General features: G+C 34.9%; 1 pseudogene across 1 annotated transcript; it reads left to right on the top strand.

Moving 5' to 3' along the window:
* The first annotated feature begins 3,764 nt into the window (after positions 1–3,764).
* On the top strand, positions 3,765–6,307 carry LOC147609310 (cytochrome P450 704B1-like; annotated as a pseudogene). Its single transcript, XR_015264263.1, has 3 exons — positions 3,765–4,292; positions 4,663–4,878; positions 5,608–6,307. The product of XR_015264263.1 is annotated as a cytochrome P450 704B1-like (transcript).
* Positions 6,308–15,763: the final 9,456 nt, after the last annotated feature.

Genomic DNA, 15,763 nt, shown 5'->3' with positions numbered 1-15,763 from the left:
CCCACAAACTACAAGGGAGTTTAAACACAAGCTTCTCATTATATTTGAGTGAACAGAAGAATGCCAACAATCCTATGACTCATTGAAGCAATCTTTGGCTAGCGCTCCCATACTATGAGTGCCAAATTGGGATATTATCTTCCATGTGCATATTGATTCTTCTAACTTTGCATTTAGATGTGTCCTAGCCCAACCAAGGGATTATAAATTGGACTACCCTATTATTTTTGCAAGCCATCAGGCTGAAACTAATTATACCACCAGAATGTGAGGGTTTAGGAATGGTATACAGTGTTAAAAAATTTACGGATTACCTTCTTGCTAATAAATTTATTTTTTATGTTGATTGTTAACAAACCATGCTCCATAGGGAGAATCCAAAGGTGGCTATTGATTCTTCTTGAATTCAATTTCACTGTAGTTGTGAGGCCTGGCAAAAAACATGATATGGTGGATCATCTATCACACGTACCTAATGGTGAAGCACCAATCGGAGTTAATGACAAGTTACTAGATGCTACACTATTCAAGGTTGAGGCTATTCCAAAGTAGAGTGAGAAATTCGTTAACTTCTTAGCAAATGGTTTTCTTATAGAAGAGATAAGGAAGATATTCTTAGATGTTGTCCACAGGAGGATGAATATCTCACAATCATGGAGCAAGCACACCAGGGGTAGCAGATGGACATTTTGCAACAAAAATCATAGCCAAGAAAATACTCCACTCGGGGTATGGTTAGGAGACCTCAGCCAAGAGTATCTAAGGACCACCAGGAATCTCCTAAGATGGTGATGGTTAGCCTCTCTTTTATAAGTTTTCTCACAACATAAGGTCCTACCCCACAAGAAACAAGGCATCGATCTCAAGGTACTATCACTAATAACCAAGAGTCCTACCAAGATGCTGTATGGTGATAGTTATTTTCTTGATCTTATTTACGTGTTTCTTATATGTCTTTAAAAAAATCTAATTATTTTCTAAAGGTCACTAAAAGCTGAGTGGGAGTAAATATGGCCTTAAAGTTACTCTAAGTGGCACTTAGAAAGAAAATGTTATCCAGTCATAAGGTCTTTTTAGTTCTATGAATGCATGCAATGATGTACATGAATAGTTTCAAAGTTGACAGTGAGTTAGGACACGTGAGCACGTGGAGAAATCCGGTCCATATCGAGGTTGCACGTCTAGTGCAAGTTGTAAATTTGGATCTAGTGAGCATGACTACACTTCAATAACCTATAAATTAAACTCATCTAGCAAGCTCGTCTCGTCAGATAACCATAGCTTCATAAGCATGCTCCGATTCGACGTCACTAGGTTGATCTTCCCTCTCACTTGGATTTCCTAAAACATAACCTTCAGCTAGATGGGAAGGTAATGATCTCTGTGCATCCTGGCTATGAAAGGGAATAGGTACTATAGGTAAGTGAGCTAAGTAGCCACCGCTAGCTAAGCTAGGAAATGACCCACCAAGCTCCAGAAGGGACAAGGAGTCGGTAACATTATTTCATAGAATGATGGTATAAGTGCACAAGTTCTTGCCCTCCTCCCTTACCCTACAAGCTCTTCGTGTGCATTTCTTAACTGATAGGGTCCTCCCTCTGGGTAAATTACACTCACGCAATCATGTCGTTGTGGTGTCTCTCCTATTATGGATTGCAATAGTCAAGTCCCATAGCGCCTAAAATAAGTTCTACAGTGCCAACACAAGTGGGATGTTTACGTGATGCTCATCAAAGGTAAAACATGGTGTAAGGGGATGCAACTATAGGTAGAAGAAGTCCACAAAGGTGGCTCCACAACGTCGCTCCCTAATGGTGCATAAAATAGTGTGAGTGGGTTTGGAAAGAAGGAATGCTTAGCTGCCCTTGAGAGTGGCAATCTAGGTCCATGATAGGTTCACTCGTATAAATCCACAAAAACTCCATGCTCACGGCCTGTAGGTCACAACAAGTTCATACTTCATTCTCTTATTTTGACATGTTCTCTTTCTCATTATCTATTTTTTAATTTTAATTGTTAGTTGGACTTTTAGTATGTGTATAGGTGCTATATTGTTGTACATGTTAGTGCAAGCGATATTGTCATGAGTTAGCTTTTTCTAACAGGCTCCCTCTTAATATGGACAATAAATTTTTTGGGGAGTGAAATGTGGGGGGTAAATATTTAGGCTTGATGGAACTCCCCCCTTCCTACTCTACAGGTCATCTATGAACTTCACAGAGGCTTATGTAAGCTTTATGTAGCCATCCTCACCAACTTTTATCCACTTGGGACTCTTGCTTTGGTGCGCACTAGTTGTTGATGTTGTTGAGTAATCGAGGATTAAAGGTGGTAGTATGCTTAAGAACATATAGGACTCGCAAGTTCTTGGAGATGTGTTCACATTGATTCGAGAACTTGTTGGGTAGCAGGCCTTTCCTCAAGTACTAGGCTTTTTTAAAGTACATTTGAAAATGGAGGCTTTGTCAGAGTCTTCTTTTCTTAAGAACCTGGCCATCTTTTGAACAAGTTTCAAAATCCAAATCTTGTGGGATACTGGCAATGAAGGTATATCAATTTGTTTTCCCTTGTTTTCTTTGGCATTAGGGTTGGTAGAGATTGTTGATTGGCAGATAGATGTGTCTGTGAAAATGATGAGACTATAGACATATGTATCCTCCTCAGCACCAAAATCCATCTATTACCCTCATAGCAAATGAAACTCTATTTGTTTCTTTTGGTAGATTATCTTATAAGTTCTAAGTTATATAGGCACAATGTTTAGAATCATGTTTAAGGTGGTGCAATACAAGATCCTAGGTGAACCTATGGGAAGAAGGGGATATAACAAGCATATGGTAGCTTAAGGTAAGCCAAACTATGGAGATGTAACTGAGTGGTAGTGGGTGGAGGGGCGTGGGCGTGGGCGTGGGTGTGTGTGTGTGTGGGGGGGGTGGCCACTTTGGGGTGTGGGTGGGGAAAGCATGTGGTAATGAATCAAGGTTGTGACTTTAGCTCGGCAAGAATTCCTTGGCTCTCAAGGGCATATTGGGGCATGTGTAAACACCCTAGTGACAAAGTAAAGGTGAAAACAGTGTGTAAATTCCTAGAAGCTTCTAGTGTCACAAAAAATTCTATTAAAAATAGTTACATATACTACAATTCAATGGTATACACCATGCAATAATCCTCCTTTATTACTTTGATTTTGTACTTATCTTTGTGTTGGAGTACTCTAGTGTCTCACTAACTTCAATTGAGGAGACATGCAATGAAAAAGTTAGGCCTAGTCAAGCATGCTAGCTTTTGGTTTCATACTGCGGCATGAGTTCAAACCCCCTTGTTTTTTAATAATTGCTCCTATACAATGTATGTGGGCATTTAATCACTAGGAGGGCTGAAATTTGAAGCCTTCAAAGGGCATCAAAGCCCTTAAAACCTTGTAGAGAAGGGCTTTTAGAAAATAGGGTTACAAAAGGGCACTATTTTTAAAATTTCTCAAAAGTTTACACAAACATATATATATTTTGAAGGTCAACGTCTTAGTTCATGGCCTTCAAATTGAAGGTTAAGGCAGGAGATCCCAATTTCATGGTTGAATTAGTCCTATTATTTTATCCGGTCACCTATGACGTGGGCTCTATGACGTGGGCTCTAATGCAAGCCCCCAATTTCTACGTCCTCAATGACTAATGTACGTCCTCAATTTATACTAATGTACGTCTTGACCCAAGCTTTAAATACTCCCACAAGCCTGGCCTCAATTGGATTGATTTAAGGCTAGGCTTTAGCTGTGATCAAAATTAGGGCTATGCTTGAACCTTATACTACTCTAATGACTCCCACAAGCCTGGCCTCAATTGGATTGATTTAAGGCTTTAGCTGTGATCAAAATTAGGGCTATGCTTGAACCTTATACTACTCTAATGACATAATTAACTACTCTAACTACTCAATTAATACTAGTGCAAATTCACCCAAAGCGTCGATGATGTACCCTCACATAGCTGGATTAATGTGGGTTCTCAATGTGATGGCAATTGTGGTGGCCCTGTCATGGTGGGTTTATGTGCATAATTGGAGGCAAATTATTCTTGGCATTAAGGGCAAGAATCCAAAGGCAATATGGCCAATAATGGGCTCTCAGTATGAAGCTTCTCTTAATTTCCACCGTTTGCATGACTGGTGCCACTCTTTCTTCACCAACCAGCACCACTGTGGAGCTTAATTTCTTCTCAACTCGGACTTACCTCACTGTGGATCCCGCCAATGTGGAGCACATACTTAAGACCAACTTCCGTAACTATCCTAAGGTCGATAACCGCTAATTTGTCTATAGTTTACTTTGATTACGCCTTGTTTAATTGTAATACCGCCGATTTACATCGTTTCCTAAGGTTTTAATCATCGCCCCAAAAATTTGATAATATATTAATCAGCAGGTTAATTTAATCCAGTTTCATTCATCTGTAGTTTGATTGCAGTGTCTCTAATTCAATATAAGGTTCAAGCATAGGCCTAATTTTGATCAGTTAGCATATCAATCATGTTTGAGAAATTTCTCTAGCTGTGTAAACACACTGATCAGGAAATTAATAACGTATGATCAAAGTTAATTACGATCACAATTATGCTAATAAGTGCAATTAATCCTTGTTTAGCTGGTGTTTGGATTTGATTCAGGGAGAGAAGACGAGAGAGAAACTGAATGATATGTTGGGCGACGGCATTTTCAATGCAGACGGAGACATGTGGAAAAAGCAGCACAGGATTGCAAATGCAATATTTCGCGGCAAAGCCCTAAAAGATTTCAGCTTGAAATTGTTCCGACAGGATACCCTCCACCTGCTCGCCATCCTCGACTCTGCAGAAAAATCAAAACAACCCATCAACTTGCAAGTAATAATACGTTAATTTCCACCTTTAATCTCACTGATTAGCGCTAATTCTCCCGTCGTAATTCTCCGCATATCAAAGATTTTAGAAGATTTGCGATATCAGCGATTTGTAGCTACACTAATCAACTACATACTGTTGTGGTTACTAAACAGAAAATGAATACTATTGCTAGAAAGAAAATTTATGAATAAATTAATTTGCAGATTTTTTGTTATACTAGATTAAATTGACTTGATTTTTTTTTTGAGAGGACTGTAAGATTAATTTGACTTGGTACAAAAATCTAGCTGTGCTTAATTTGCTACTCATTGCGAGTAACAAATTCTACTGAGTTAAATTTACTAACAGGAAGCTGTGATTGCTAAATCAAGGAAATTGAATCGTAATTGAATTCATCTGCTAATGGCAAATTTTACTGAGCTAATTATAATGAAAGGTAGTAATTACTGCTAAATAAAAGTGGTAATTGAATGAGCTAAACACAAATTGAGTAATGTTTGCGGTTAAATCTAGCCCTGAAATCACATAGTTTGCAATTGCTATTGCTGTAATTATACTAAGGAAGGTTATTACGAAATCAAGGAAGGTTATTACGGAATCAAGTTATAATTAGTGATCATACTGCTAAGTACGAAGTTAATCGATTGAAGTACAGGGAGATTACTGCGAAATTAAGACGTGATGATTAAGTGAGCGAGTTAAAGTAATGATGATTTGTGGACAATGCAGGAACTATTCATGGGTATGACAATGGATTCCATTAGCAGGGTGGGATTTGGGATCCAGACGGGCCGGAGCGGCATGTCCCCATCGTTACTGCAAGCCATTAACACCTTTACAAAAGCATTCGACACGGCTAATGAGATGATTAGCACGCGCTTTGTGAACGTGTGGTGGAAGCTCCACAGATTTCTAAAAGTGGGCAGAGAGAGGACGTTGATGCAAGAGCTGCGCAAGCTCAACGCCTTCACCACACACATCATCGCTAAGAGACGAGCAGAAATCGACCTGATCTCAAGGCAATCCATGGGCCACTGCAGCAACAACATGATTAAGGTATGTACATTAATTATGATCATCACTACGTCACTTAATCACATCCATCCTTCTTCTTCAACTGTGTTTAATCATCACTCTCCTTCTTCGGCTCAATCATTCTTCTTCCACTGTACATGTCTAATTTAATCATCGCTGATCTCCTTCACGTGTGCTTAACCATTCTTCTTCCAGTGTGGTTAATCAGCAGTGATCATCTCCTTCAAGTGTGCTGCTTAATCGTTCAAAACTAGTGATCATTAGTGGAGTTAATGAAACCGCTTTGTGCTTTGATTATCTTCCTTCAATTGTGCTTAATCGATTCGCTGGTGCTTGATCATTCAATAATTCAGGCATGCGTCGTCAGTGGAAATAATGAATTTGTTTTGTGTTTGATTATATTTCTTAAGTGTGCTTAATATAATAGTACCTAGTTAACTTAATTATTTAAATGAGAATGACAATCAATCTTTTATGCATCTTCCTATGCATAAATTCAATTTAAATGAGAATGACACTTTTGAATTAAAAATCAATCTTTTATGCATCTACCTATGCATAAATTCAATTTTAATGAGAATGACTCTTTTGAAATAAAAATCAATCTTTTATGCATCTTCCTATTAATAAATTCAATTCAAATGAGAATGACACTTTTGAATTAAAAATCAATCTTTTATGCATCTACCTATGCATAAATTCAATTTTAATGAGAATGACTCTTTTGAAATAAAAATCAATCTTTTATGCATCTTCCTATGCATAAATTCAATATAAATGAGAATGACACTTTTGAATTAAAAATCAATCTTTTATGCATCTTCCAATGCATAAATTCAATTTAAATGAGAATGACACTTTTGAATTAAAAATCAATCTTTTATGCATCTTTCTATGCATAAATTCACTATAAATGAGAATGATACTTTTGAATTAATAATCAATCTTTTATGCATCTTCCTATGCATAAATTCAATCTAAATGAGAATGACACTTTTGAATTAAAAATCAATCTTTTATGCATCTACCTATGCATAAATTCAATTTTAATGAGAACGACTCTTTTGAAATAAAAATCAATCTTTTATGCATCTTCCTATGCATAAAATCAAAATTGATGAGAATAACTCTTTTGAAATGAAAAATAGATTTCTTTTTGTATCTTTATATGCATAAAATCAAAATTGATGAAAATAACTCTTTTGAATTAAAAATAAAATTCTTTATGCATCTATTTATGCATAAAGTCAAAGTTGATGAAAATAACTCTTTTGAATTAAAAATAAAATTCTTTATGCATTTATTTATGCATAAAATTAAAATTGATGAAAACAACTCTTTTGAAATAAAAATAGTTTTATTTTTGCATCTTTCTATGCATAAAATCAAAATTGATGAAAATAACTCTTTCGAATTACAAATAAAAATCTTTATGCATTTATTTATGCATAAAAATAAAATTGATGAAAAAAATTCTTTTGAAATAAAAATAAATTTCTTTATGCATCTTTCTATGCATAAAATCAAAATTGATGAGAATAACACTTTTGGATTAAAATAATTTCTTTATGCATCTATCCATGCATAAATCTAATTTAGTAGGAATTACACTTTTAGAATAAAAGAATTTCTCTTATGCATCTAATTTATGCATAAAATCCATTTATGATAAAAATCACACTTTTAATGTAAAAAAATCTTTTATGCAAATGTTTATGCATACAAATCATTTATGATGAAAATCACTCTTTTAATATAAAAGAATTTCTTTTATGCATCCATTTATGCATAAAAATCATTCATGATGAAAATCACACTTTTAATATAAAAATTATCTTTTATGCATATATTTATGCATACAAATCATTTATGATGAAAATCACTCTTTTCATATAAAAGAATTTCTTTTATGCATAAAATCATTTATAATGAATATAACACTTTTATAATCAAATTAACAATTTCAATATGCTTCCTTCTATGCATAGAATTTAATTCTAGAGAAAGTAACACTTTTTTAATAAAATATTTTTAGTATGCATTTTTCTATACCTAGGATGAAAAATGACACTTTAAGAATACATATACGATGGGAATTACTCTTTTTGAATAAAAATAAATAAAACTTATTTTTCACAATTTTAGAAAATTTTGCCATAACCTCCTTTGTATGGCTGACCATTTTTCAATTTTTAACTCTCTAAAATTAATTAGAATTTCACCAAGGGTATTTAAATCATTCTAATGTAAACATTTTCTACTTATTTAAGAGAAACATTATGAAAATCTTGATTTTATCCATTAATCATTCATCTAGGATAAAGAATGGTTGGACTTACTAAAGAAGAGAGAGGAATGCCTTTTTTCAATGAGGAATAACATCATATTCATTTTAGAGAAGACAAAAATCATAAAAACCATAAAATGAAATAGAAAAGAGAAGAATCTCCAACTTACAAGGAGAATTTGAGAGCTTTCCTTTGGCTTGATGGTTTGAGGGATCTACTCTTGTTTGAAAGAAGAGTGGCCACCAATCTTTAGAAGAGAGAAAGGTCAAAAACTAATGAATTATGAGTAAATTCATAATTTTTGGCTCTTGGGACAAGCAGGGTAACAGTGCAAAAAACACTATTAAGCTTCAACAAAGGGGGAGGCTTCTATTTATAGGAAAAAGTGAGCCTCTAACCAAGCAAACTGATTCTAGAATTTTTTAGATCAGTTTGGTCAAATTTTGACCATTTTTGGGTCAGTTTAACCCACTTTTTGGATCTAGTTGAAAAGGAGAGAGGAGAGATAAAAATATCTCATTAGTTGGGAGTTTAAAACTCTCCCACACATGTGAAATAGGTGCCTCCTTCATGAGGGGAGTTCCCCCATATTAAGGTGTCAAAAATGCATCATTTCTTCTAAATATCTCTCTTTTTTAACTATTAACCTTGTCCTTAGTCAACTCTTCATCTTATGTGAGTATTTACTTATTTTTGGGAGATTTTCCTTTTATTCCTCCATTTATATCCTCTCTACATTTGGATGAATCTTATTGGTCCATAGAAATCTTAATTTCAAATTTCAAAAAAATCTTGACCCCTAGGATAAGGTGTCTTGAACAGATTATACTTGATTTCTAATACACCTTCTGGAAAATCTTTTTGAACTTCTGTTTCGGGGGAACTTATTTAAATACAAAGAGATATTTTTCCATCCAAAAATATCCAAAATCTGAATAACCTCTCTCTAGGCCAAAACAAGTAGAAATAAGATCTTTTATATTTTTGAAGAGGGATTTGACTACAGTGGAAGATACTGGACATCCTGAGAGGCTGGGGAGGAATCTTACATTCTACCCCACTTAAAAAACGCGAGATGTCCTCATCTCGCAGGTGGAGTATGATCTCTTTCATCTTCTTCTTCTTCTTCAATCACTTCCAACGTTACTACCTTGGAAGTGGATGGCCGATTTGGGAACAACTCTTTTTGACTTCCCCTGTTCTGAGGTGGAGGTCTTGCATTACTTTGGATTGAAAGTGCAAGTTGGATAGAGGGACTACCTCTGGGATTCCCCTGATTTTGGCGGATCGAACTCTGATTACTCTGGAAGGAAGGGGCTGGAGTTTGGAATCCTGATCCGTGATTTCCCTGCCCTCTTGAAAACCTTGATCGAAAAGGAGTTGAGCAATCCATACTCTGATGTCCAAATCCTTGACAGTTATAGCATTTCACTCTCTTGTTCAAGGGTGGAACTTTTGAAGTTGAAATTCAAGGGATTGAGTTTCGAAAAAAGGACATTTCCTCCATTTTGGAACTTCCCATATCCTGGGGTTGACCCTGATATCTCTTAGGCGGAGGAAGGTTGGAATCATCTTCTGGGAATAAAAACCTTTTGAAAGGTGATGATGCTGGCTTTGGCGGGACTTTGACATCAAAGGCTTTGGCGAAATCCTTCGCCATTTGAATTGCTTCGGCCATGGAAACTAGCTTGGCATTCTTCACCAAGATATTCAAAGGTTCGTTCAGTCCCCGAATGAACATGGCCATCAGCTATTCTTTATCCAGCGGAGGCGAGAATCTGAGGAGGAGGGTGAATGCTTGGTGATATGCTTCAATAGTTCTACTCCCCTGGGTTAACTCTAACAATTCGCTCATTTTTGTTTCTAAAAAGCCGGGAGGACAGAACCTCGTCCTTAGGTAAATTCTGAGATCAGTCTAGGTTTGGGTATTTCGGTCGAGATGGTTTGTCTCGCAGAGGTTTCTCCATGCCACTCTAGCTGTCTCCACTATCTTTAGCCTTGCAAGAGCCATTTTGCTCTTCTCATTGTACCCGGTGATATCGAAGTATTCTTCCATTGATTCAATCCACTTCTCCACACCCTCGCCCAAGTTTTCCCCTTCACCCTTGAAAGGTCCAGGCTGCGAACTATGAAGAGTTTTATGAACATCCAAGTCAAGCTCTTCTTCATCAAGTTGGGGGTTAACATTTCTACCATGACGACCTCGATCCATGTTCCTATCAATACGAAAATTCTTGTTAAGTCTCTTCATTTATGATTCAATCCGATTTTTGATTCAACTGATTCTGGGATTCTCTAAATAGATCGGCTCCCCATAGAATCAAGGGATAAAAATACTCATATAGAACGCATTATCAGTTAATAATTCATTCAGAATATCTCATTCATATCTTTAACACAATAATGGTCCATCAGACTAATTTTTTCCATCCGAACAGTCCTCCATGGGGATTTCAAATTTTCAGATTTTTAATTTATCATCCCTTAACTTGATCCACTGGACAAAAGTTAACAGTAGTAATCTGCCAGCACAATCCACTAATCTCATAGTGATTGGGTGAAGTCATTAACGTCATTCCAGTTAAGAAAATCATCACAGGGACTCATCCCATTCATCCTCATTGCAGTTTCGCTCAGCTTATTACATTTCAACCAAATTTCAGGGATCATCATTTTTCATTCAGAATCCAAATCAACTCATCAGTTCTCTTGATAAATTTTTGACATATTTGGCTTCTCGATTGATCCTCATTAGCCAAATAGCTCTGATACCAACTGTGAGATCCCTGTCCCCACCGCGCAACGGATTCGGGGTACTAGCATTCGAAGAAGCACTTCTTGCATGGGGCAGGGTCCCACACTCGGGGCCTCGCCCACGGACATCCGGACACGTGACTAATTCCTCGGTTCTTCCAAAACGGAACCCGGAAAACTTCCCTTGCCCGGAAAGCACGGGCGATTCCACCAGGATAACTTTTCCCTAAGGTAGTCAAAAGCCTTAACTAACTGAGCTCATCTGACCGAACTCGTGAGTCCCATAGTCAGATTAGGGAAAAAAATTGTACTTGGATCATAGAGACCAACGCTTTTTTCCTCACTGAGAGACACAGCCATTGATTCTTTTCCATAGAACAATTTATCCAGGATTTACTTATCTAACGTACTAAACAGAAATTGAGTCTTGTTTTACAGATCCATCAGTCCAGCCTAACCCCATCCAGTCCCATGGGTTAGCCAACCACCCTACCACTATAGTGATGGGATCCAATTAGAAATTTGGTTAGGTTTTGTCCCGGGTACCCGGGAAAAAGAGTTCCCAAGCCCCCTAGCCAGATATTCATGCAAATTTAATACCAGTCATGCCACTTACACACCCAATATGAAATTGCCTTTTTCATAGATTCAGCCATCTTTAAAACAATCATTTAATGAAACCATAGTATCACTCATCACAATCCTCCACAAATATCTGGTTGAATCTTAATTTCCAATCATTCCTTCATCGAAGTATCTATGGCATCATTGGCAACCAAAACGCTCAACGGAATCTCCGTTTGAAGATCAGCAAGATCAACCAACAGATCCATATAAAAGAGCCATGGACTCATCCGTTGAGGGCCAGTAAGGTCAATCAACCAGATCCATGCCCGATTTCAGAAAACAACTCTTACTCCTTGATTAAATATCTTCCACGACGCACGTGTGGGCCCGAGCACCGTATGGTCAGCACCCTCTAGGATCCTTCACAGGTCACCTAGCGCTTCACTCATAGGCCGCTTCATTGGTCCCTCATCCACCGTACCGGAAGCTCACCATTTTAAATCGAGAACCGAGGCTAGTCAAGACCTCGGTCGACCATGCTACGCGAGACGTCCTCCATTGACTCTCCGTCAGCTGTTGCAACTTTATCAGTTAGGTCTACACGACCTTAATCACAAGACAGTCAAAATGCTTCCCCATCATTCTTGACATAAAACAGTCATTTACAAACATGTCACAAATTCAATTTTTATAATGAACTCTCATCTTTCCACATTATCCCTCATTAGTCCACATTACTTATTCCACATTCCATTCATATGTGTACTCATTCTCATCCAATCACATCATTTTCCATCTCATCACATCAGATTCATTCACATAACATATCAGTTATTCACATCCCAATTCACATGTCATCACATCTCATCCATTCACTCATATCAACGTCACATCATTTCACATACACATTCGCATTCATTATTCTACACACACATGCACATTCGTACATCCACATCCATGCATCCACTTCCACATCCGCATTCATACATACACATCCATATCCACATCCACATTCATACATCCACATGCACATCCGTACATCCACATCCACATTCATACATCCACATCCACATCCACATCCACATTCATACATCCACATCCACATCCACATCCACATCCACATCCACATCCACATCTACATCTACATCCACATTCATACATCCACATCCACATCCACATCCACATCCACATCCACATCCACATCTATACATCTACATCCACATTCATATATCCACATCCACATTCATACATCCACATCATCCATTCATCCATCTACATCAACCCACAGCATTCACACATCAAACCACATCATCCATTCACATCCGATTCACATGCCGTCATTCATTCACATCCCTTATCATTCATTCATATCACGATTCACATTCCTTCACATCCTATACCATTCATTCACATCCTAATTCACAGGACATCACATCCATTCATCCATTTTCATTTATCTGATTCATATCACTTCCATCCATCCATTTACATCTATTTGATTCCTATCACATCTCATCACATCTATTTATAGAATGAAAGAGAATTCTAATTTTTTTATATAAAGATTCTTTACGCATCTAATTAGGCATAATTACAACTTTAGTAGGAATTAACACTTTTATAAAAATCCTTTTATGCATCGATATAGGCATAAATTCAATTTTAAGGAAAATAACACTTTCGAATTAAAAATAAACCTTTTATGCATTTTACTATGCATAAATTCCATTTTAATGAGAATAACACTTTCAAAATAAAAATAAATCTTTTATGCATTTTACTATGCACAAATTTCATTTTTAAGAAGAATAACACTTTCGAATTAAAAATCAATCTTTTATGCATCTACCTATGCATAAATTCAATTTAAAGAGAATGACTCTTTTGAAATAAAAATCAATCTTTTATGCATCTTCCTATACATAAATTCAATTTAAATGAGAATGACACTTTTGAATTAAAAATCAATCTTTTATGCATCTACCTATGCATAAATTCAATTTTAATAAGAATGGCTCTTTTGGAATAAAAATCAATCTTTTATGCATCTTTCTATGCATAAATTCAATTTAAATGAGAATGACACTTTTGAATTAAAAATCAATCTTTTATGCATCTTCCATTGCATAAATTCACTTTAAATGAGAATGACACTTTTGAATTAAAAATCAATCTTTTATGCATCTTCCTATGCATAAATTCACTTTAAATGAGAATGACACTTTTGAATTAAAAATCAATCTTTTATGCATCTTCCTATGCATAAATTCAATTTAAATGAGAATGACACTTTTGAATTAAAAATCAATCTTTTATGCATCTACCTATGCATAAATTCAATTTTAATGAGAATGACTCTTTTGAAATAAAAATCAATCTTTTATGCATCTTCCTATGCATAAAATCAAAATTGATGAGAATAACTCTTTTGAAATAAAAAATAGATTTCTTTATGCATCTTTATATGCATAAAATTGAAATTGATGAAAATAACTCTTTTGAATTAAAAATAAAATTCTTTATGTATCTATTTATGCATAAAGTCAAAATTGATGAAAATAACTCTTTTGAATGAAAAATATAATTCTTTATGCATCTGTTTATGCATAAAGTCAAAATTCATGAAAATAACTCTTTTGAAATAAAAATAGATTTCTTTTTGCATCTTTCTATGCATAAAATCAAAATTGATGAAAATAACTCTTTTGAATTACAAATAAAAATCTTTATGCATTTATTTATGCATAAAAACAAAATTGATGAAAAAAATTCTTTTGAAATAAAATTAGATTTCTTTATGCATCTTTCTATGCATAGAAGTAAAATTCATGAGAATAACACTTTTGGATTAAAATAATTTCTTTATGCATCTATCCATGCATAAATCTAATTTAGTAGGAATTACACTTTTAGAATAAAAGAATTTCTCTTATGCATCTAATTTATGCATAAAATCCATTTATGATGAAAATCACACTTGTAATATAAAAAAATCTTTTATGCATATGTTTATGCATACAAAATCATTTATGATGAAAATCACTCTTTTAATATAAAAGAATTTCTTTTATGCATTCATTTATGCATAAAAATCATTTATTATGAAAATCATACTTTTAATATAAAAATTATCTTTTATGCATATATTTATGCATACAAATCATTTATGATGAAAATCACTCTTTTAATATAAAAGAATCTCTTTTATGCATCCATTTATGCATAAAATCATTTATGATGAATATAACACTTTTATAATCAAATTAACAATTTCAATATGCTTCCTTCTATGCATAGAATTTAGTTCTAGAGAAAGTAACACTTTTTTAATAAAGTATTTTTAGTATGCATTTTTCTATACCTAGGATGAAAAATGACACTTTAAGAATACATATACGATGGGAATTACTATTTTTAAATAAAAATAAACAAAACTTATTTTTCACAATTTTAGAAAATTTTGCCATAACCTCCTTTGTATGGCTGACCATTTTTCAATTTTTAACTCTCTAAAATTAATTAGAATTTCACCAAGAGTATTTAAATCATTCTAATATAAATATTTTCTACTTATTTAAGAGAAACATTATGAAAATCTTGATTTTATCCATTAATCATTCATCTAGGATAAAGAATGGTTGGATTTACTAAAGAAGAGAGGGGAATGTCTTTTTTCAATGAGGCATAACATCATATTCATTTTAGAGAAGACAAAAATCATAAAAAACCATAAAATGAAATAGAAAAGAGAAGAATCTCCAACTTACAAGGAGAATTTGAGAGCTTTCCTTTGGCTTGATGGTTTGAGGGATCTACTCTTGTTTGAAACAAGAGTGGCCACCAATCTTTAGAAGAGGGAAAGGTCAAAAACTAATGAATTATGAGTAAATTCACAGTTTTTGGCTCTTGGAAAAAGCACAGTAACAGTGCAAAAAACACTATTAAGCTTTAACAAAGGGGGAGGCTTCTATTTATAGGAAAAAGTGAGCCTCTAACCAAGAAAACTGATTCTAGAAATTTTTAGATCAGTTTGGTCAAATTTTGACCATTTTTGGGTCAGTTTAACCCACTTTTTGGATCTAGTTGAAATTGGAGAGAGGAGAGATAAAAATATCTCATTATTTGGGAGTTTAAAACTCTCCCACACATGTGAAATAGGAACCTCCTTCATGAGGGGAGTTCCCCTATACCGAGGTGTCAAAAATGCATCATTTCTTCTAAATATCTCTCTTTTTTAACTA

This window comes from Cibotium barometz, chromosome 51 (assembly GCF_041138505.1).
Source record: "Cibotium barometz isolate CiBa-2024 chromosome 51, ASM4113850v1, whole genome shotgun sequence".
Classification (NCBI taxonomy): Eukaryota; Viridiplantae; Streptophyta; class Polypodiopsida; order Cyatheales; family Cibotiaceae; genus Cibotium; species Cibotium barometz.
Note: the sequence above shows the minus strand (reverse complement) of the source record. Positions and strands in the feature narration are given on the sequence as shown.